Consider the following 23,132-nt stretch of genomic DNA (forward strand, 5'->3'; position numbering starts at 1 on the left):
TGGCTCCAAATTCTGCATGTCCACACCCCCTGTAGTAGATGATTGAGAATTAGTAGCAGTCACCACCGGCCATGTGCACTGGCTCAAAATTCAGCATGTCCACACCCCATGTAGTAGATGATTGAGAATTAGTAGCAGTCACCACCGGATTCACTGTCAGGATGATCCATCCTCTCTCCTTCATCAGCTTCAGATCCCACTGTTTCCCTGAGCAGGAAGGTCTGGAATTGAAAATACAGAGGACATTAAACAACATTCACTCAGTACATGGCACTCATTTTGGTTTATAAGCTGGAAATTAAGCCATCAGTGCAGTGTCAAGAGTGTCAGGATGGCCGAGTGGTCTAAGGCGCTGCGTTTAGGTCGCAGTCTTCTTTCGAGGTGTGGGTTCGAATCCCACTTCTGACAAGTGTCTTTTGCGAGGTGGATACATTTTTGGACTTTTTTTTTCCAAGCACCCGTATCAAAAACAATGTCAACAGTTTCTGTAAATTATCGATAAGATCTATTGTCCGTTGCTTGCACTAATTTCCTGAAGTTGGCTAAATCGCAGTAAATCGGTAAAGCGGGAAATCACAGCATCTTCAGCAAATCGTGATAGAGGGGCAGAGATAAAGGTTTCGACCCTACATATCAAGAGCGCAGCTGTCAATAGTTCAGCAGGATCACAGTGCAGAAGGTTCAGTGGCACCAGGGTCCCCTGCGTCCCAATCACAGCTGGTTTTTAACTTCTGTATTCAGGGCATGGGAGGGGTGTGTTGCATCGTGCACACACGGTGCCTGTTTTGCAGAGAAGTTTTAATAAATACACAAAGAATAATATGGAGTCTTTAGCCACGAGGAACACCTTCCCCTACCTTTTATTCTCTCCGATTCCACATCACCGCACCTACCATCCAACTCCAAAACTCGGGGGAGACTAACACTCCCTACCTCCCTTGGTGTGCATCATGGGCGTGCCCATGACGAACACAGCATTTCTCCTTAACCAATACAAAACAAACATAGCTGCTCAAAAAATAGATGCTATACTAATCCAGTATACAAGAATAGTACACAACAATAAATACCACATTCAGTCAATCCACCACGAATCCTTGCAGCCGCGTTGAGCATGGCGGTCGAGGACTCAAACTGTACCGTTCAAGTCCTTGTCTCAGAGGCACTGAGTTGATTGGTATGGAGCCAGGCACCTCCTGATCTGAATCTTGAACTGGCTCCAAATTCTGCATGTCCACACCCCCTGTAGTAGATGATTGAGAATTAGTAGCAGTCACCACCGGCCATATGCACTGGCTCAAAATTCTGCAAGTCCACACCCCATGTAGTAGATGATTGAGAATTAGTAGCAGTCACCACAGGGTCCACTGTCAGGATGATCCATCCTCTCTCCTTCATCAGCTTCAGATCCCACTGTTTCACTGAGCAGGAAGGTCTGGAATTGAAAATACAGAGGACATTAAATAACATTCACTCAGTACATGGCACTCATTTTGGTTTATAAGCTGGAAATTGAGTCATCAGTCTGGTGTCAAGAGTGTCAGGATGGCCGCGTGGTCGAAGGTGCTCCATTCAGGTCACAGTCTCCCTTGGAGATGTGGGTTCAAACCCCTCTTCTGACAAGTGTCTTTTGCAAGCTGGATACATTTTTGGACTTTTTTTTTCCAAGCACCCTTATCAAAAACAATGTCAACAGTTTCTGTAAATTATCGATAAGATCTATTGTCCGTTGCTTGCACTAATTGCCTGAAGTTGGCTACATCGCAGTAAATCGGTAAAGCAGGAAATCACAGCATCTTCAACAAATCGTGATAGAGGGGCCGAGATAAAGGTTTCGACCCTACATATCAAAAGCACAGCTGTCAATAGTTCAGCAGGTTCACAGTGCAGAAGGTTCAGTGGCACCAGGGTCCCCTGCGTCCCAATCACAGCTGGTTTTTAACTTCTGTATTCAGGGCACGGGAGGGGTGTGTTGCATCGTGCACACACAGTGCCTGTTTCGCAAATAAGTTTTAATAAATACACAGAGAATAATATAGAGTCATTGGCCACGAGGAACACCTTCCATGACCTTTTATTCTCTCCGGTTCCACGTCACCGCGCCTACCATCCAACTCCAAAGCTTGGGGGAGACTAACACTCCCTACCTCCCTTGGTGTGCATCATAGGCGTGCCCATGACGAACACAACATTTCTCCTTAACCAATACAAAACAAACATAGCTGCTCAAAAAAAAGATACTATACTAAACCAGTATACAAGAATAGTACACAACAAGAAATGCCACATTCAGTCAATCCACCCTGAATCCTTGCAGCCGCGTTGAGCATGGCAGTCGAGGACTCAATCTGTACCGTTCAAGTCCTTGTCTCAGAGGCACTGAGTTGATTGGTATGGAGCCAGGCACCTCCTGATCTGAATCTTGAACTGGCTCCAAATTCTGCATGTCCACACCCCCTGTAGTAGATGATTGAGAATTAGTAGCAGTCACCACCGGCCATGTGCACTGGCTCAAAATTCAGCATGTCCACACCCCATGTAGTAGATGATTGAGAATTAGTAGCAGTCACCACCGGATCCACTGTCAGGATGATCCATCCTCTCTCCTTCATCAGCTTCAGATCCCACTGTTTCCCTGAGCAGGAAGGTCTGGAATTGAAAATACAGAGGACATTAAACAACATTCACTCAGTACATGGCACTCATTTTGGTTTATAAGCTGGAAATTGAGCCATCAGTGCAGTGTCACGAGTGTCAGGATGGCCGAGTGGTCTAAGGCACTGCGTTCAGGTTGCAGTCTCATTTGGAGGCGTGGGTTGGAATCCCACTTCTGACAAGTGTCTTTTGCGAGGTGGATACATTTTTTGACTTTTTTTTTCCAAGCACCCGTATCAAAAACAATGTCAACAGTTTCTGTAAATTATCGATAAGATCTATTGTCCGTTGCTTGCACTAATTTCCTGAAGTTGGCTAAATCGCAGAAAATCAGTAAAGCGGGAAATCACAGCATCTTCAACAAATCGTGATAGAGGAGCAGAGATAAAGGTTTTGACCCTACATATCAAGAGCGCAGCTGTCAATAGTTCAGCAGGTTCACAGTGCAGAAGGTTCAGTGGCACCAGGGTCCCCTGCGTCCCAATCACAGCTGTTTTTTAACTTCTGTATTCAGGGCATGGGAGGGGTGTGTTGCATCGTGCACACATGGTGCCTATTTCGCAGATAAGTTTTAATAAATACACAGAGAATAATAAAGAGTCATTGGCCACGAGGAACACCTTCCCTGGCCTTTTATTCTCTCCGGTTCCACGTCACCGCGCCTACCATCCAACTCCAAAACTCGGGGGAGACTAACACTCCCTACCTCCCTTGGTGTGCATCATAGGTGTGCCCATGACGAACACAACATTTCTCCTTAACCAATACAAAACAAACATAGCTGCTCAAAAAAAAGATACTAAACTAATCCAGTATACAAGAATAGTACACAACAAGAAATGCCACATTCAGTCAATCCACCCCGAATCCTTGCAGCCGCGTTGAGCATGGCGGTCGAGGACTCAAACTGTACTGTTCAAGTCCTTGTCTCAGAGGCACTGAGTTGATTGGTATGGAGCCAGGCACCTCCTGATCTGAATCTTGAACTGGCTCCAAATTCTGCATGTCCACAACCCCTGTAGTAGATGATTGAGAATTAGTAGCAGTCACCACCGGCCATGTGCAGTGGCTCAAAATTCAGCATGTCCACACCCCATGTAGTAGATGATTGAGAATTAGTAGCAATCACCACCGGATCCACTGTCAGGATGATCCATCCTCTCTCCTTCATCAGCTTCAGATCCCACTGTTTCCCTGAGCAGGAAGGTCTGGAATTGAAAATACAGAGGACATTAAACAACATTCACTCAGTACATGGCACTCATTTTGGTTTATAAGCTGGAAATTGAGCCATCAGTGCAGTGTCAAGAGTGTCAGGATGGCCAAGTGGTCTAAGGCGCTGCATTTAGGTCACAGTCTCCTTTCGAGGTGTGGGTTTGAATCCCACTTCTGATGAGTGTCTTTTGCGAGGTGGATACATTTTTGGACTTTTTTTTTCCAAGCACCCGTATCAAAAACAATGTCAACAGTTTCTGTAAATTATCGATAAGATCTATTGTCCGTTGCTTGCACTAATTTCCTGAAGTTGGCTAAATCGCAGTAAATCGGTAAAGCAGGAAATCACAGCATCTTTAACAAATCGTGATAGAGGGGCCGAGATAAAGGTTTCGACCCTACATATCAAAAGCGCAGCTGTCAATAGTTCAGCAGGTTCACAATGCCGAAGGTTCAGTGGCACCAGGGTCCCCTGCGTCCCAATCACAGCTGGTTTTTTAAATTCTGTATTCAGGGGATGGGAGGGGTGGGGGTGTTGCGTCTTGCACACACAGTGCCTGTTTTGCAGAGAAGTTTTAATAAATACACAAAGAATAATATGGAGTCTTTAGCCACGAGGAACACCTTCCCCTACCTTTTATTCTCTCCGATTCCACATCACCGCACCTACCATCCAACTCCAAAACTCGGGGAGACTAACACTCCCTACCTCCCTTGGTGTGCATCATGGGCGTGCCCATGACAAACACAACATTTCTCCTTAACCAATACAAAACAAACATAGCTACTCAAAAAAAAGATACTATACTAATCCAGTATACAAGAATAGTACACAACAATAAATACCACATTCAGTCAATCCTCCCCGAATCCTTGCAGCCGCGTTGAGCATGGCGGTCGAGGACTCAAACTGTACCGTTCAAGTCCTTGTCTCAGAGGCACTGAGTTGATTGGTATGGAGCCAGGCACCTCCTGATCTGAATCTTGAACTGGCTCCAAATTCTGCATGTCAACACCCCCTGTAGTAGATGATTGAGAATTAGTAGCAGTCACCACCGGCCATATGCACTGGCTCAAAATTCTGCAAGTCCACACCCCATGTAGCAGATGATTGAGAATTAGTAGCAGTCACCACCGGATCCACTGTCAGGATGATCCATCCTCTCTCCTTCATCAGCTTCAGATCCCACTGTTTCCCTGAGCAGGAAGGTCTGGAATTGAAAATACAGAGGACATTAAATAACATTCACAAAACAAACATAGCTGCTCAAAAAAAAGATACTATACTAATCCAGTATACAAGAATAGTACACAACAAGAAATGCCACATTCAGTCAATCCACCCCGAATCCTTGCAGCCGCGTTGAGCATGGCGGTCGAGGACTCAAACTGTACCGTTCAAGTCCTTGTCTCAGAGGCACTGAGTTGATTGGTATGGAGCCAGGCACCTCCTGATCTGAATCTTGAACTGGCTCCAAATTCTGCATGTCCACACCCCCTGTAGTAGATGATTGAGAATTAGTAGCAGTCACCACCGGCCATATGCACTGGCTCAAAATTCTGCAAGTCCACACCCCATGTAGTAGATGATTGAGAATTAGTAGCAGTCACCACAGGGTCCACTGTCAGGATGATCCATCCTCTCTCCTTCATCAGCTTCAGATCCCACTGTTTCCCTGAGCAGGAAGGTCTGGAATTGAAAATACAGAGGACATTAAATAACATTCACTCAGTACATGGCACTCATTTTGGTTTATAAGCTGGAAATTGAGTCATCAGTCTGGTGTCAAGAGTGTCAGGATGGCCGGGTGGTCCAAGGTGCTCCATTCAGGTCACAGTCTCCCTTGGAGATGTGGGTTCAAACCCCTCTTCTGACAAGTGTCTTTTGCAAGCTGGATACATTTTTGGACTTTTTTTTTCCAAGCACCCTTATCAAAAACAATGTCAACAGTTTCTGTAAATTATCGATAAGATCTATTGTCCGTTGCTTGCACTAATTGCCTGAAGTTGGCTACATCGCAGTAAATCGGTAAAGCAGGAAATCACAGCATCTTCAACAAATCGTGATAGAGGGGCCGAGATAAAGGTTTCGACCCTACATATCAAGAGCACAGCTGTCAATAGTTCAGCAGGTTCACAGTGCAGAAGGTTCAGTGGCACCAGGGTCCCCTGCGTCCCAATCACAGCTGGTTTTTAACTTCTGTATTCAGGGCACGGGAGGGGTGTGTTGCATCGTGCACACACAGTGCCTGTTTCGCAAATAAGTTTTAATAAATACACAGAGAATAATATAGAGTCATTGGCCATGAGGAACACCTTCCATGACCTTTTATTCTCTCCGGTTCCACGTCACCGCGCCTACCATCCAACTCCAAAGCTTGGGGGAGACTAACACTCCCTACCTCCCTTGGTGTGCATCATAGGCGTGCCCATGACGAACACAACATTTCTCCTTAACCAATACAAAACAAACATAGCTGCTCAAAAAAAAGATACTATACTAAACCAGTATACAAGAATAGTACACAACAAGAAATGCCACATTCAGTCAATCCACCCTGAATCCTTGCAGCCGCGTTGAGCATGGCAGTCGAGGACTCAATCTGTACCGTTCAAGTCCTTGTCTCAGAGGCACTGAGTTGATTGGTATGGAGCCAGGCACCTCCTGATCTGAATCATGAACTGGCTCCAAATTCTGCATGTCCACACCCCCTGTAGTAGATGATTGAGAATTAGTAGCAGTCATCACCGGCCATGTGCACTGGCTCAAAATTCAGCATGTCCACACCCCATGTAGTAGATGATTGAGAATTAGTAGCAGTCACCACCGGATCCACTGTCAGGATGATCCATCCTCTCTCCTTCATCAGCTTCAGATCCCACTGTTTCCCTGAGCAGGAAGGTCTGGAATTGAAAATACAGAGGACATTAAACAACATTCACTCAGTACATGGCACTCATTTTGGTTTATAAGCTGGAAATTGAGCCATCAGTGCAGTGTCACGAGTGTCAGGATGGCCGAGTGGTCTAAGGCACTGCGTTCAGGTCGCAGTCTCATTTGGAGGCGTGGGTTCGAATCCCACTTCTGACAAGTGTCTTTTGCGAGGTGGATACATTTTTTGACTTTTTTTTTCCAAGCACCCGTATCAAAAACAATGTCAACAGTTTCTGTAAATTATCGATAAGATCTATTGTCCGTTGCTTGCACTAATTTCCTGAAGTTGGCTAAATCGCAGTAAATCAGTAAAGCGGGAAATCACAGCATCTTCAACAAATCGTGATAGAGGAGCAGAGATAAAGGTTTTGACCCTACATATCAAGAGCGCAGCTGTCAATAGTTCAGCAGGTTCACAGTGCAGAAGGTTCAGTGGCACCAGGGTCCCCTGCGTCCCAATCACAGCTGTTTTTTAACTTCTGTATTCAGGGCATGGGAGGGGTGTGTTGCATCGTGCACACATGGTGCCTATTTCGCAGATAAGTTTTAATAAATACACAGAGAATAATATAGAGTCATTGGCCACGAGGAACACCTTCCCTGGCCTTTTATTCTCTCCGGTTCCACGTCACCGCGCCTACCATCCAACTCCAAAACTCGGGGGAGACTAACACTCCCTACCTCCCTTGGTGTGCATCATAGGTGTGCCCATGACGAACACAACATTTCTCCTTAACCAATACAAAACAAACATAGCTGCTCAAAAAAAAGATACTATACTAATCCAGTATACAAGAATAGTACACAACAAGAAATGCCACATTCAGTCAATCCACCCCGAATCCTTGCAGCCGCGTTGAGCATGGCGGTCGAGGACTCAAACTGTACTGTTCAAGTCCTTGTCTCAGAGGCACTGAGTTGATTGGTATGGAGCCAGGCACCTCCTGATCTGAATCTTGAACTGGCTCCAAATTCTGCATGTCCACAACCCCTGTAGTAGATGATTGAGAATTAGTAGCAGTCACCACCGGCCATGTGCAGTGGCTCAAAATTCAGCATGTCCACACCCCATGTAGTAGATGATTGAGAATTAGTAGCAATCACCACCGGATCCACTGTCAGGATGATCCATCCTCTCTCCTTCATCAGCTTTAGATCCCACTGTTTCCCTGAGCAGGAAGGTCTGGAATTGAAAATACAGAGGACATTAAACAACATTCACTCAGTACATGGCACTCATTTTGGTTTATAAGCTGGAAATTGAGCCATCAGTGCAGTGTCAAGAGTGTCAGGATGGCCAAGTGGTCTAAGGCGCTGCATTTAGGTCACAGTCTCCTTTTGAGGTGTGGGTTCGAATCCCACTTCTGATGAGTGTCTTTTGCGAGGTGGATACATTTTTGGACTTTTTTTTTCCAAGCACCCGTATCAAAAACAATGTCAACAGTTTCTGTAAATTATCGATAAGATCTATTGTCCGTTGCTTGCACTAATTTCCTGAAGTTGGCTAAATCGCAGTAAATCGGTAAAGCAGGAAATCACAGCATCTTTAACAAATCGTGATAGAGGGGCCGAGATAAAGGTTTCGACCCTACATATCAAAAGCGCAGCTGTCAATAGTTCAGCAGGTTCACAATGCCGAAGGTTCAGTGGCACCAGGGTCCCCTGCGTCCCAATCACAGCTGGTTTTTTAAATTCTGTATTCAGGGGATGGGAGGGGTGGGGGTGTTGCGTCTTGCACACACAGTGCCTGTTTTGCAGAGAAGTTTTAATAAATACACAAAGAATAATATGGAGTCTTTAGCCACGAGGAACACCTTCCCCTACCTTTTATTCTCTCCGATTCCACATCACCGCACCTACCATCCAACTCCAAAACTCGGGGGAGACTAACACTCCCTACCTCCCTTGGTGTGCATCATGGGCGTGCCCATGACGAACACAACATTTCTCCTTAACCAATACAAAACAAACATAGCTACTCAAAAAAAAGATACTATACTAATCCAGTATACAAGAATAGTACACAACAATAAATACCACATTCAGTCAATCCTCCCCGAATCCTTGCAGCCGCGTTGAGCATGGCGGTCGAGGACTCAAACTGTACCGTTCAAGTCCTTGTCTCAGAGGCACTGAGTTGATTGGTATGGAGCCAGGCACCTCCTGATCTGAATCTTGAACTGGCTCCAAATTCTGCATGTCAACACCCCCTGTAGTAGATGATTGAGAATTAGTAGCAGTCACCACCGGCCATATGCACTGGCTCAAAATTCTGCAAGTCCACACCCCATGTAGTAGATGATTGAGAATTAGTAGCAGTCACCACCGGATCCACTGTCAGGATGATCCATCCTCTCTCCTTCATCAGCTTCAGATCCCACTGTTTCCCTGAGCAGGAAGGTCTGGAATTGAAAATACAGAGGACATTAAATAACATTCACAAAACAAACATAGCTGCTCAAAAAAAAGATACTATACTAATCCAGTATACAAGAATAGTACACAACAAGAAATGCCACATTCAGTCAATCCACCCCGAATCCTTGCAGCCGCGTTGAGCATGGCGTTCGAGGACTCAAACTGTACTGTTCAAGTCCTTGTCTCAGAGGCACTGAGTTGATTGGTATGGAGCCAGGCACCTCCTGATCTGAATCTTGAACTGGCTCCAAATTCTGCATGTCCACAACCCCTGTAGTAGATGATTGAGAATTAGTAGCAGTCACCACCGGCCATGTGCACTGGCTCAAAATTCAGCATGTCCACACCCCATGTAGTAGATGATTGAGAATTAGTAGCAATCACCACCGGATCCACTGTCAGGATGATCCATCCTCTGTCCTTCATCAGCTTCAGATCCCACTGTTTCCCTGAGCAGGAAGGTCTGGAATTGAAAATACAGAGGACATTAAACAACATTCACTCAGTACATGGCACTCATTTTGGTTTATAAGCTGGAAATTGAGCCATCAGTGCAGTGTCAAGAGTGTCAGGATGGCCAAGTGGTCTAAGGCGCTGCATTTAGGTCACAGTCTCCTTTCGAGGTGTGGGTTCAAATCCCACTTCTGATGAGTGTCTTTTGCGAGGTGGATACATTTTTGGACTTTTTTTTTCCAAGCACCCGTATCAAAAACAATGTCAACAGTTTCTGTAAATTATCGATAAGATCTATTGTCCGTTGCTTGCACTAATTTCCTGAAGTTGGCTAAATCGCAGTAAATCGGTAAAGCAGGAAATCACAGCATCTTTAACAAATCGTGATAGAGGGGCCGAGATAAAGGTTTCGACCCTACATATCAAAAGCGCAGCTGTCAATAGTTCAGCAGGTTCACAATGCCAAAGGTTCAGTGGCACCAGGGTCCCCTGCGTCCCAATCACAGCTGGTTTTTTAAATTCTGTATTCAGGGGATGGGAGGGGTGGGGGTGTTGCGTCTTGCACACACAGTGCCTGTTTTGCAGAGAAGTTTTAATAAATACACAAAGAATAATATGGAGTCTTTAGCCACGAGGAACACCTTGCCCTACCTTTTATTCTCTCCGATTCCACATCACCGCACCTACCATCCAACTCCAAAACTCGGGGGAGACTAACACTCCCTACCTCCCTTGGTGTGCATCATGGGCGTGCCCATGACGAACACAACATTTCTCCTTAACCAATACAAAACAAACATAGCTACTCAAAAAAAAGATACTATACTAATCCAGTATACAAGAATAGTACACAACAATAAATACCACATTCAGTCAATCCTCCCCGAATCCTTGCAGCCGCGTTGAGCATGGCGGTCGAGGACTCAAACTGTACCGTTCAAGTCCTTGTCTCAGAGGCACTGAGTTGATTGGTATGGAGCCAGGCACCTCCTGATCTGAATCTTGAACTGGCTCCAAATTCTGCATGTCCACACCCCCTGTAGTAGATGATTGAGAATTAGTAGCAGTCACCACCGGCCATATGCACTGGCTCAAAATTCTGCAAGTCCACACCCCATGTAGTAGATGATTGAGAATTAGTAGCAGTCACCACCGGATCCACTGTCAGGATGATCCATCCTCTCTCCTTCATCAGCTTCAGATCCCACTGTTTCCCTGAGCAGGAAGGTCTGGAATTGAAAATACAGAGGACATTAAATAACATTCACAAAACAAACATAGCTGCTCAAAAAAAAAGATACTATACTAATCCAGTATGCAAGAATAGTACACAACAAGAAATGCCACATTCAGTCAATCCACTCCGAATCCTTGCAGCCGCGTTGAGCATGGCGGTCGAGGACTCAAACTGTACCGTTCAAGTCCTTGTCTCAGAGGCACTGAGTTGATTGGTATGGAGCCAGGCACCTCCTGATCTGAATCTTGAACTGGCTCCAAATTCTGCATGTCCACACCCCTTGTAGTAGATGATTGAGAATTAGTAGCAGTCACCACCGGCCATGTGCACTGGTTCAAACTTCTGCATGTCCACACCCCAAGTAGTCGATGATTGAGAATTAGTAGCAGTCACCACCGGATTCACTGTCAGGATGATCCATCCTCTCTCCTTCATCAGCTTCAGATCCCACTGTTTCCCTGAGCAGGAAGGTCTGGAATTGAAAATACAGAGGACATTAAACAACATTCACTCAGTACATGGCACTCATTTTGGTTTATAAGCTGGAAATTGAGCCATCAGTGCAGTGTCAAGAGTGTCAGGATGGCCGAGTGTTCTAAGGCGCTGCGTTCAGATCGCAGTCTCCTTTGGAGGCGTGGGTTCGAATCCCACTTCTGACAAGTGTCTTTTGCGAGGTGGATACATTTTTGGACTTTTTTTTTCCAAGCACCCGTATCAAAAACAATGTCAACAGTTTCTGTAAATTATCGATAAGATCTATTGTCCGTTGCTTGCACTAATTTCCTGAAGTTGGCTAAATCGCAGTAAATCTGTAAAGCGGGAAATCACAGCATCTTCAACAAATCGTGATAGAGGGGCAGAGATAAAGGTTTCGACCCTACATATCAAGAGCGCAGCTGTCAATAGTTCAGCAGGTTCACAGTGCAGAAGGTTCAGTGGCACCAGGGTCCCCTGCGTCCCAATCACAGCTGGTTTTTAACTTCTGTATTCAGGGCATGGGAGGGGTGTGTTGCATTGTGCACACACGGTGCCTGTTTCGCAGATAAGTTTTAATAAATACACAGAGAATAATATAGATTCATTGGCCACGAGGAACACCTTCCCTGACCTTTTATTCTCTCCGGTTCCACGTCACCGCGCCTACCATCCAACTCCAAAACTCGGGGGAGACTAACACTCCCTACCTCCCTTGGTGTGCATCATAGGCGTGCCCATGACGAACACAACATTTCTCCTTAACCAATACAAAACAAACATAGCTGCTCAAAAAAAAGATACTATACTAATCCAGTATACAAGAATAGTACACAACAAGAAATGCCACATTCAGTCAATCCACCCCGAATCCTTGCAGCCGCGTTGAGCATGGCGGTCGAGGACTCAAACTGTACCATTCAAGTCCTTGTCTCAGAGGCACTGAGTTGATTGGTATGGAGCCAGGCACCTCCTGATCTGAATCTTGAACTGGCTCCAAATTCTGCATGTCCACACCCCCTGTAGTAGATGATTGAGAATTAGTAGCAGTCACCACCGGCCATGTGCACTGGCTCAAAATTCAGCATGTCCACACCCCATGTAGTAGATGATTGAGAATTAGTAGCAGTCACCACCGGATTCACTGTCAGGATGATCCATCCTCTCTCCTTCATCAGCTTCAGATCCCACTGTTTCCCTGAGCAAGAAGGTCTGGAATTGAAAATACAGAGGACATTAAACAACATTCACTCAGTACATGGCACTCATTTTGGTTTATAAGCTGGAAATTAAGCCATCAGTGCAGTGTCAAGAGTGTCAGGATGGCCAAGTGGTCTAAGGCGCTGCGTTCAGGTAGCAGTCTCCTTTGGAGGCGTGGGTTCGAATCCCACTTCTGAGAAGTGTCTTTTGCGAGGTGGATACATTTTTGGACTTTTTTTTCCAAGCACCCGTATCAAAAACAATGTCAACAGTTTCTGTAAATTATCGATAAGATCTATTGTCCGTTGCTTGCACTAATTTCCTGAAGTTGGCTAAATCGCAGTAAATCGGTAAAGCGGGAAATCACAGCATCTTCAACAAATCGTGATAGAGGGGCAGAGATAAAGGTTTCAACCCTACATATCATGAGCGCAGCTGTCAATAGTTCAGCAGGTTCACAGTGCAGAAGGTTCAGTGGCACCAGGGTCCCCTGCGTCCCAATCACAGCTGGTTTTTAACTTCTGTATTCAGGGCATGGGAGGGGTGTGTTGCATCGTGCACACACGGTGCCTGTTTCGCAGATAAGTTTTAATAAATACACAGAGAATAATATAGAGTCATTGGCCACGAGGAACACCTTCCCTGACCTTTTATTCTCTCCGGTTCCACGTCACTGCGCCTACCATCCAACTCCAAAACTCGGGGGAGACTAACACTCCCTACCTCCCTTGGTGTGCATCATAGGCGTGCCCATGACGAACATAACATTTCTCCTTAACCAATACAAAACAAACATAGCTGCTCAAAAAAAAGATACTATACTAATCCAGTATTCAAGAATAACACACAACAAGAAATGCCACATTCAGTCAATCCACCCCGAATCCTTGCAGCCGCGTTGAGCATGGCGGTCGAGGACTCAAACTGTACCGTTCAAGTCCTTGTCTCAGAGGCACTGAGTTGATTGGTATGGAGCCAGGCACCTCCTGATCTGAATCTTGAACTGGCTCCAAATTCTGCATGTCCACACCCCCTGTAGTAGATGATTGAGAATTAGTAGCAGTCACCCCCGGCCATGTGCACTGGCTCAAAATTCAGCATGTCCACACCCCATGTAGTCGATGATTGAGAATTAGTAGCAGTCACCACCGGATTCACTGTCAGGATGATCCATCCTCTCTCCTTCATCAGCTTCAGATCCCACTGTTTCCCTGAGCAGGAAGGTCTGGAATTGAAAATACAGAGGACATTAAACAACATTCACTCAGTACATGGCACTCATTTTGGTTTATAAGCTGGAAATTGAGCCATCAGTGGAATGTCAAGAGTGTCAGGATGGCCGAGTGGTCTAAGGCGCTGCGTTCAGGTTGCAGTCTCCTTTGGAGACGTGGGTTCGAATCCCACTTCTGACAAGTGTCTTTTGCGAGGTGGATACATTTTTGGACTTTTTTTTCCAAGCACCCGTATCAAAAACAATGTCAACAGTTTCTGTAAATTATCGATAAGATCTATTGTCCGTTGCTTGCACTAATTTCCTGAAGTTGGCTAAATCGCAGTAAATCGGTAAAGCGGGAAATCACAGCATCTTCAACAAATCGTGATAGAGGGGCAGAGATAAAGGTTTCGACCCTACATATCAAGACCGCAGCTGTCAATAGTTCAGCAGGTTCACAGTGCAGAAGGTTCAGTGGCACCAGGGTCCCCTGCGTCCCAATCACAGCTGGTTTTTAACTTCTGTATTCAGGGCATGGGAGGGGTGTGTTGCATCGTGCACACACGGTGCCTGTTTCGCAGATAAGTTTTAATAAATACACAGAGAATAATATAGAGTCATTGGCCATGAGGAACACCTTCCCTGACCTTTTATTCTCTCCGGTTCCACGTCACCGCGCCTACCATCCAACTCCAAAACTCGGGGGAGACTAACACTCCCTACCTCCCTTGGTGTGCATCATAGGCGTGCCCATGACGAACACAACAGTTCTCCTTAACCAATACAAAACAAACATAGCTGCTCAAAAAAAAGATACTATACTAATCCAGTATACAAGAATAGTACACAACAAGAAATGCCACATTCAGTCAATCCACCCCGAATCCTTGCAGCCGCGTTGAGCATGGCGGTCGAGGACTCAAACTGTACCGTTCAAGTCCTTATCTCAGAGGCACTGAGTTGATTGGTATGGAGCCAGGCACCTCCTGATCTGAATCTTGAACTGGCTCCAAATTCTGCATGTCCACACCCCTTGTAGTAGATGATTGAGAATTAGTAGCAGTCACCACCGGCCATGTGCACTGGCTCAAACTTCTGCATTTCCACACCCCATGTAGTCGATGATTGAGAATTAGTAGCAGTCACCACCGGATTCACTGTCAGGATGATCCATCCTCTCTCCTTCATCAGCTTCAGATCCCACTGTTTCCCTGAGCAGGAAGGTCTGGAATTGAAAATACAGAGGACATTAAACAACATTCACTCAGTACATGGCACTCATTTTGGTTTATATGCTCGAAATTGAGCCATGAGGGCAGTGTGAAGAGTGTCAGGATGGCTGAGTGGTCGAAGGCGCTGTGTTCAGGTCGCAGCCTCCTTTGGAGTTGTGGGTTCAAATCCCACTTCTGACTAGTGTATTTTGCGAGGTGGATACATTTTTGGACTTTTTTTTCCCAAGCACCGTATCAAAAACAATGTCAACAGTTTCTGTAAATTATCGATAAGATCTATTTTCCGTTGCTTGCACTAATTGCCTGAAGTTGGCTAAATCGCAATAAATCGGTAAAGCAGGAAATCACAGCATCTTTAACAAATCGTGATAGAGGGGCCGAGATAAAGGTTTCGACCCTACGTATCAAAAGCGCAGCTGTCAATAGTTCAGCAGGTTCACAGTGCAGAAGGTTCAGTGGCACCAGGGTCCCCTGCGTCCCAATCACAGCTGGTTTTTAACTTCTGTATTCAGGGGATGGGAGGGGTGGGGGTGTTGCGTCTTGCACACACAGTGCCTGTTTTGCAGAGAAGTTTAAATAAATACACAAAGAATAATATGGAGTCTTTAGCCACGAGGAACACCTTCCCCTACCTTTTATTCTCTCCGATTCCACATCACCGCACCTACCATCCAACTCCAAAACTCGGGGGAGACTAACACTCCCTACCTCCCTTGGTGTGCATCATGGGCGTGCCCATGACGAACACAACATTTCTCATTAACCAATACAAAACAAACATAGCTGCTCAAAAAAAAGATACTATACTAATCCAGTATACAAGAATAGTACACAACAATAAATACCACATTCAGTCAATCCACCCCGAATCCTTGCAGCCGCATTGAGCATGGCGGTCGAGGACTCAAACTGTACCGTTCAAGTCCTTGTCTCAGAGGCACTGAGTTGATTGGTATGGAGCCAGGCACCTCCTAATCTGAATCTTGAACTGGCTCCAAATTCTGCATGTCCACACCCCCTGTAGTAGATGATTGAGAATTAGTAGCAGTCACCACCGGCCATATGCACTGGCTCAAAATTCTGCAAGTCCACACCCCATGTAGTAGGTGATTGAGAATTAGTAGCAGTCACCACCGGATCCACTGTCAGGATGATCCATCCTCTCTCCTTCATCAGCTTCAGATCCCACTGTTTCCCTGAGCAGGAAGGTCTGGAATTGAAAATACAGAGGACATTAAACAACATTCACTCAGTACATGGCACTCATTTTGGTTTATAAGCTGGAAATTGAGCCATCAGTGGAGTCTCAAGAGTGTCTGGATGGCCGAGTGGTCTAAGGCGCTGCGTTCAGATCGCAGTCGTCTTTGGAGGCGTGGGTTCGAATCCCACTTCTGACAAGTGTCTTTTGCGAGGTGGATACATTTTTGGACTTTTTTTTTCCAAGCACCCTTATCAAAAACAATGTCAACAGTTTCTGTAAATTATCGATAAGATCTATTGTCCGTTGCTTGCACTAATTGCCTGAAGTTGGCTAAATCGCAGTAAATCGGTAAAGCGGGAAATCACAGCATCTTCAACAAATCGTGATAGAGGGGCCGAGATAAAGGTTTCGACCCTACATATCAAAAGCACAGCTGTCAATAGTTCAGCAGGTTCACAGTGCAGAAGGTTCAGTGGCACCAGGGTCCCCTGCGTCCCAATCACAGCTGGTTTTTAACTTCTGTATTCAGGGCATGGGAGGGGTGTGTTGCATCGTGCACACACAGTGCCTGTTTCGCAAATAAGTTTTAATAAATACACAGAGAATAATATAGAGTCATTGGCCACGAGGAACACCTTCCCTGACCTTTTATTCTCTCCGGTTCCACGTCACCGCGCCTACCATCCAACTCCAAAACTTGGGGGAGACTAACACTCCCTACCTCCCTTGGTGTGCATCATAGGCGTGCCCATGACGAACACAACATTTCTCCTTAACCAATACAAAACAAACATAGCTGCTCAAAAAAAAGATACTATACTAAACCAGTATACAAGAATAGTACACAACAAGAAATGCCACATTCAGTCAATCCACCCTGAATCCTTGCAGCCGCGTTGAGCATGGCGGTCGAGGACTCAAACTGTACCGTTCAAGTCCTTGTCTCAGAGGCACTGAGTTGATTGGTATGGAGCCAGGCACCTCCTGATCTGAATCTTGAACTGGCTCCAAATTCTGCATGTCCACACCCCCTGTAGTAGATGATTGAGAATCAGTAGCAGTCACCACCGGCCATGTGCACTGGCTCAAAATTCAGCATGTCCACACCCCATGTAGTAGATGATTGAGAATTAGTAGCAGTCACCACCGGATCCACTGTCAGGATGATCCATCCTCTCTCCTTCATCAGCTTCAGATCCCACTGTTTCCCTGAGCAGGAAGGTCTGGAATTGGAAATACAGAGGACATTAAACAACATTCACTCAGTACATGGCACCCATTTTGGTTTATAAGCTGGAAATTGAGCCATCAGTGCAGTGTCACAAGTGTCAGGATGGCCGAGTGGTCTAAGGCGCTGCGTTCAGTTCGCAGTCTCCTTTGGAGGCGTGGGTTCGAATTCCACTTCTGACAAGTGTCTTTTGCGAGGTGGATACATTTTTTGACTTTTTTTTTCCAAGCACCCGTATCAAAAACAATATCAACAGTTTCTGTAAATTATCGATAAGATCTATTGTCCGTTGCTTGCACTAATTTCCTGAAGTTGGCTAAATCGCAGTAAATCGGTAAAGCTAGAAATCACAGCATCTTCAACAAATCGTGATAGAGGGGCAGAGATAAAGGTTTTGACCCTATATATCAAGAGCGCAGCTGTCAATAGTTCAGCAGGTTCACAGTGCAGAAGGTTCAGTGGCACCAGGGTCCCCTGCATCCCAATAACAGCTGGTTTTTAACTTCTGTATTCAGGGCATGGGAGGGGTGTGTTGCATCGTGCACACATGGTGCCTGTTTCGCAGATAAGTTTTAATAAATACACAGAGAATAATATGGAGTCATTGTCCACGAGGAACACCTTCCCTGGCCTTTTATTCTCTCCGGTTCCACGTCACCGCGCCTACCATCCAACTCCAAAACTCGGGGGAGACTAACACTCCCTACCTCCCTTGGTGTGCATCATAGGCGTGCCCATGACGAACACAACATTTCTCCTTAACCAATACAAAACAAACATAGCTGCTCAAAAAAAAGATACTATACTAATCCAGTATACAAGAATAGTACACAACAAGAAATGCCACATTCAGTCAATCCACCCCGAATCCTTGCAGCCGCGTTGAACATGGCGGTCGAGGACTCAAACTGTACCGTTCAAGTCCTTGTCTCAGAGGCACTGAGTTGATTGGTATGGAGCCAGGCACCTCCTGATCTGAATCTTGAACTGGCTCCAAATTCTGCATGTCCACACCCCCTGTAGTAGATGATTGAGAATTAGTAGCAGTCACCACCGGCCATGTGCACTGGCTCAAAATTCAGCATGTCCACACCCCATGTAGTCGATGATTGAGAATTAGTAGCAGTCACCACCGGATTCACTGTCAGGATGATCCATCCTCTCTCCTTCATCAGCTTCAGATCCCACTGTTTCCCTGAGCAGGAAGATCTGGAATTGAAAATACAGAGGACATTAAACAACATTCACTCAGTACATGGCACTCATTTTGGTTTATACGCTCGAAATTGAGCCATGAGGGAGCTGTGAAGAGTGTCAGGATGGCCGAGTGGTCTAAGGCGCTGCGTTCAGGTTGCAGCTTCCCTTGGAGGTGTGGGTTCAAATCCCACTTCTGACAAGTGTATTTTGCGAGGTGGATACATTTTTGGACTTTTTTTTCCCAAGCACCGTATCAAAAACAATGTCAACAGTTTCTGTAAATTATCGATAAGATCTATTTTCCGTTGCTTGCACTAATTGCCTGAAGTTGGCTAAATCGCAGTAAATCGGTAAAGAAGGAAATCACAGCATCTTCAACAAATCGTGATAGAGGGGCCGAGATAAAGGTTTCGACCCTACATATCAAAAGCGCAGCTGTCAATAGTTCAGCAGGTTCACAGTGCAGAAGGTTCAGTGGCACCAGGGTCCCCTGCGTCCCAATCACAGCTGGTTTTTAACTTCTGTATTCAGGGGATGCGAGGGGTGGGGGTGTTGCGTCGTGCACACACAGTGCCTGTTTTGCAGAGAAGTTTTAATAAATACACAAAGAATAATATGGAGTCTTTAGCCACGAGGAACACCTTCCCCTACCTTTTATTCTCTCCGATTCCACATCACCGCACCTACCATCCAACTCCAAAACTCGGGGGAGACTAACACTCCCTACCTCCCTTGGTGTGCATCACGGGCGTGCCCATGACGAACACAACATTTCTCCTTAACCAGTACAAAACAAACATAGCTGCTCAAAAAAAAGATACTATACTAATCCAGTATACAAGAATAGTACACAACAATAAATACCACATTCAGTCAATCCACCCCGAATCCTTGCAGCCTTGTTGAGCATGGCGGTCGAGGATTCAAACTGTACCGTTCAAGTCCTTGTCTCAGAGGCACTGAGTTGATTGGTATGGAGCCAGGCACCTCCTGATCTGAATCTTGAACTGGCTCCAAATTCTGCATGTCCACACCCCCTGTAGTAGATGATTGAGAATTAGTAGCAGTCACCACCGGCCATATGCACTGGCTCAAAATTCTGCAAGTCCACACCCCATGTAGTAGATGATTGAGAATTAGTAGCAGTCACCACAGGGTCCACTGTCAGGATGATCCATCCTCTCTCCTTCATCAGCTTCAGATCCCACTTTTTCCCTGAGCAGGAAGGTCTGGAATTGAAAATACAGAGGACATTAAATAACATTCACTCAGTACATGGCACTCATTTTGGTTTATAAGCTGGAAATTGAGCCATCAGTCTTGTGTCAAGAGTGTCAGGATGACCGGGTGGTTTAAGGTGCTGCATTCAGGTCACAGTCTCCCTTGGAGACATGGGTTCAAACCCCTCCTCTGACAAGTGTCTTTTGCGAGGTGGATACATTTTTGGACTTTTTTTTTCCAAGCACCCTTATCAAAAACAATGTCAACAGTTTCTGTAAATTATCGATAAGATCTATTGTCCGTTGCTTGCACTAATTGCCTGAAGTTGGCTAAATCGCAGTAAATCGGTAAAGCGGGAAATCACAGCATCTTCAACAAATCGTGATAGAGGGGCCGAGATAAAGGTTTCGACCCTACATATCAAAAGCACAGCTGTCAATAGTTCAGCAGGTTCACAGTGCAGAAGGTTCAGTGGCACCAGGGTCCCCTGCGTCCCAATCACAGCTGGTTTTTAACTTCTGTATTCAGGGCATGGGAGGGGTGTGTTGCATCGTGCACACACAGTGCCTGTTTCGCAAATAAGTTTTAATAAATACACAGAGAATAATATAGAGTCATTGGCCACGAGGAACACCTTCCCTGACCTTTTATTCTCTCCGGTTCCACGTCACCGCGCCTACCATCCAACTCCAAAACTTGGGGGAGACTAACACTCCCTACCTCCCTTGGTGTGCATCATAGGCGTGCCCATGACGAACACAACATTTCTCCTTAACCAATACAAAACAAACATAGCTGCTCAAAAAAAAGATACTATACTAAACCAGTATACAAGAATAGTACACAACAAGAAATGCCACATTCAGTCAATCCACCCTGAATCCTTGCAGCCGCGTTGAGCATGGCGGTCGAGGACTCAAACTGTACCGTTCAAGTCCTTGTCTCAGAGGCACTGAGTTGATTGGTATGGAGCCAGGCACCTCCTGATCTGAATCTTGAACTGGCTCCAAATTCTGCATGTCCACACCCCCTGTAGTAGATGATTGAGAATCAGTAGCAGTCACCACCGGCCATGTGCACTGGCTCAAAATTCAGCATGTCCACACCCCATGTAGTAGATGATTGAGAATTAGTAGCAGTCACCACCGGATCCACTGTCAGGATGATCCATCCTCTCTCCTTCATCAGCTTCAGATCCCACTGTTTCCCTGAGCAGGAAGGTCTGGAATTGGAAATACAGAGGACATTAAACAACATTCACTCAGTACATGGCACCCATTTTGGTTTATAAGCTGGAAATTGAGCCATCAGTGCAGTGTCACAAGTGTCAGGATGGCCGAGTGGTCTAAGGCGCTGCGTTCAGTTCGCAGTCTCCTTTGGAGGCGTGGGTTCGAATTCCACTTCTGACAAGTGTCTTTTGCGAGGTGGATACATTTTTTGACTTTTTTTTTCCAAGCACCCGTATCAAAAACAATATCAACAGTTTCTGTAAATTATCGATAAGATCTATTGTCCGTTGCTTGCACTAATTTCCTGAAGTTGGCTAAATCGCAGTAAATCGGTAAAGCTAGAAATCACAGCATCTTCAACAAATCGTGATAGAGGGGCAGAGATAAAGGTTTTGACCCTATATATCAAGAGCGCAGCTGTCAATAGTTCAGCAGGTTCACAGTGCAGAAGGTTCAGTGGCACCAGGGTCCCCTGCATCCCAATAACAGCTGGTTTTTAACTTCTGTATTCAGGGCATGGGAGGGGTGTGTTGCATCGTGCACACATGGTGCCTGTTTCGCAGATAAGTTTTAATAAATACACAGAGAATAATATGGAGTCATTGTCCACGAGGAACACCTTCCCTGGCCTTTTATTCTCTCCGGTTCCACGTCACCGCGCCTACCATCCAACTCCAAAACTCGGGGGAGACTAACACTCCCTACCTCCCTTGGTGTGCATCATAGGCGTGCCCATGACGAACACAACATTTCTCCTTAACCAATACAAAACAAACATAGCTGCTCAAAAAAAAGATACTATACTAATCCAGTATACAAGAATAGTACACAACAAGAAATGCCACATTCAGTCAATCCACCCCGAATCCTTGCAGCCGCGTTGAACATGGCGGTCGAGGACTCAAACTGTACCGTTCAAGTCCTTGTCTCAGAGGCACTGAGTTGATTGGTATGGAGCCAGGCACCTCCTGATCTGAATCTTGAACTGGCTCCAAATTCTGCATGTCCACACCCCTTGTAGTAGATGATTGAGAATTAGTAGCAGTCACCACCGGCCATATGCACTGGCTCAAACTTCTGCTTGGCCACACCCCAAGTAGTCGATGATTGAGAATTAGTAGCAGTCACCACCGGATTCACTGTCAGGATGATCCATCCTCTCTCCTTCATCAGCTTCAGATCCCACTGTTTCCCTGAGCAGGAAGGTCTGGAATTGAAAATACAGAGGACATTAAACAACATTCACTCAGTACATGGCACTCATTTTGGTTTATAAGCTGGAAATTGAGCCATCAGTGCAGTGTCAAGAGTGTCAGGATGGCCGAGTGGTCTACGGCGCTGCGTTCAGGTCGCAGTCTCCTTTGGAGGCGTGGGTTCAAATCCCACTTCTGACAAGTGTCTTTTGCGAGGTGGATACATTTTTGGACTTTTTTTTTCCAAGCACCCGTATCAAAAACAATGTCAACAGTTTCTGTAAATTATCGATAAGATCTATTGTCCGTTGCTTGCACTAATTTCCTGAAGTTGGTTAAATCGCAGTAAATCGGTAAAGCGGGAAATCACAGCATCTTCAACAAATCGTGATAGAGGGGCAGAGATAAAGGTTTCGACCCTACATATCAAGAGCGCAGCTGTCAATAGTTCAGCAGGTTCACAGTGCAGAAGGTTCAGTGGCACCAGGGTCCCCTGCGTCCCAATAACAGCTGGTTTTTAACTTCTGTATTCAGGGCATGTGAGGGGTGTGTTGCATCGTGCACACATGGTGCCTGTTTCGCAGATAAGTTTTAATAAATACACAGAGAATAATATGGAGTCATTGTCCACGAGGAACACCTTCCCTGGCCTTTTATTCTCTCCGGTTCCACGTCACCGGGCCTACCATCCAACTCCAAAACTCGGGGGAGACTAACACTCCCTACCTCCCTTGGTGTGCATCATAGGCGTGCCCATGACGAACACAACATTTCTCCTTAACCAATACAAAACAAACATAGCTGCTCAAAAAAAAGATACTATACTAATCC

General features: G+C 45.7%; 5 non-coding genes across 5 annotated transcripts; all 5 read left to right on the forward strand.

Moving 5' to 3' along the window:
- The first annotated feature begins 325 nt into the window (after nucleotides 1-325).
- On the forward strand, nucleotides 326-408 carry TRNAL-UAG (transfer RNA leucine (anticodon UAG)). The gene has a single exon. It is a non-coding gene; the product is annotated as a tRNA-Leu (tRNA).
- Nucleotides 409-6,878: 6,470 nt separating this feature from the next.
- On the forward strand, nucleotides 6,879-6,961 carry TRNAL-CAG (transfer RNA leucine (anticodon CAG)). The gene has a single exon. It is a non-coding gene; the product is annotated as a tRNA-Leu (tRNA).
- Nucleotides 6,962-11,489: 4,528 nt separating this feature from the next.
- TRNAL-CAG (transfer RNA leucine (anticodon CAG)) lies at nucleotides 11,490-11,572 on the forward strand. Its single transcript has one exon. It is a non-coding gene; the product is annotated as a tRNA-Leu (tRNA).
- A 2,344-nt stretch (nucleotides 11,573-13,916) lies between these two features.
- Nucleotides 13,917-13,999, forward strand: TRNAL-CAG (transfer RNA leucine (anticodon CAG)). The gene has a single exon. It is a non-coding gene; the product is annotated as a tRNA-Leu (tRNA).
- Nucleotides 14,000-22,419: 8,420 nt separating this feature from the next.
- On the forward strand, nucleotides 22,420-22,502 carry TRNAL-CAG (transfer RNA leucine (anticodon CAG)). The gene has a single exon. It is a non-coding gene; the product is annotated as a tRNA-Leu (tRNA).
- Nucleotides 22,503-23,132: the final 630 nt, after the last annotated feature.

Source organism: Pleurodeles waltl, unplaced genomic scaffold (genome assembly GCF_031143425.1).
Source record: "Pleurodeles waltl isolate 20211129_DDA unplaced genomic scaffold, aPleWal1.hap1.20221129 scaffold_39, whole genome shotgun sequence".
Taxonomy (NCBI): Eukaryota; Metazoa; Chordata; class Amphibia; order Caudata; family Salamandridae; genus Pleurodeles; species Pleurodeles waltl.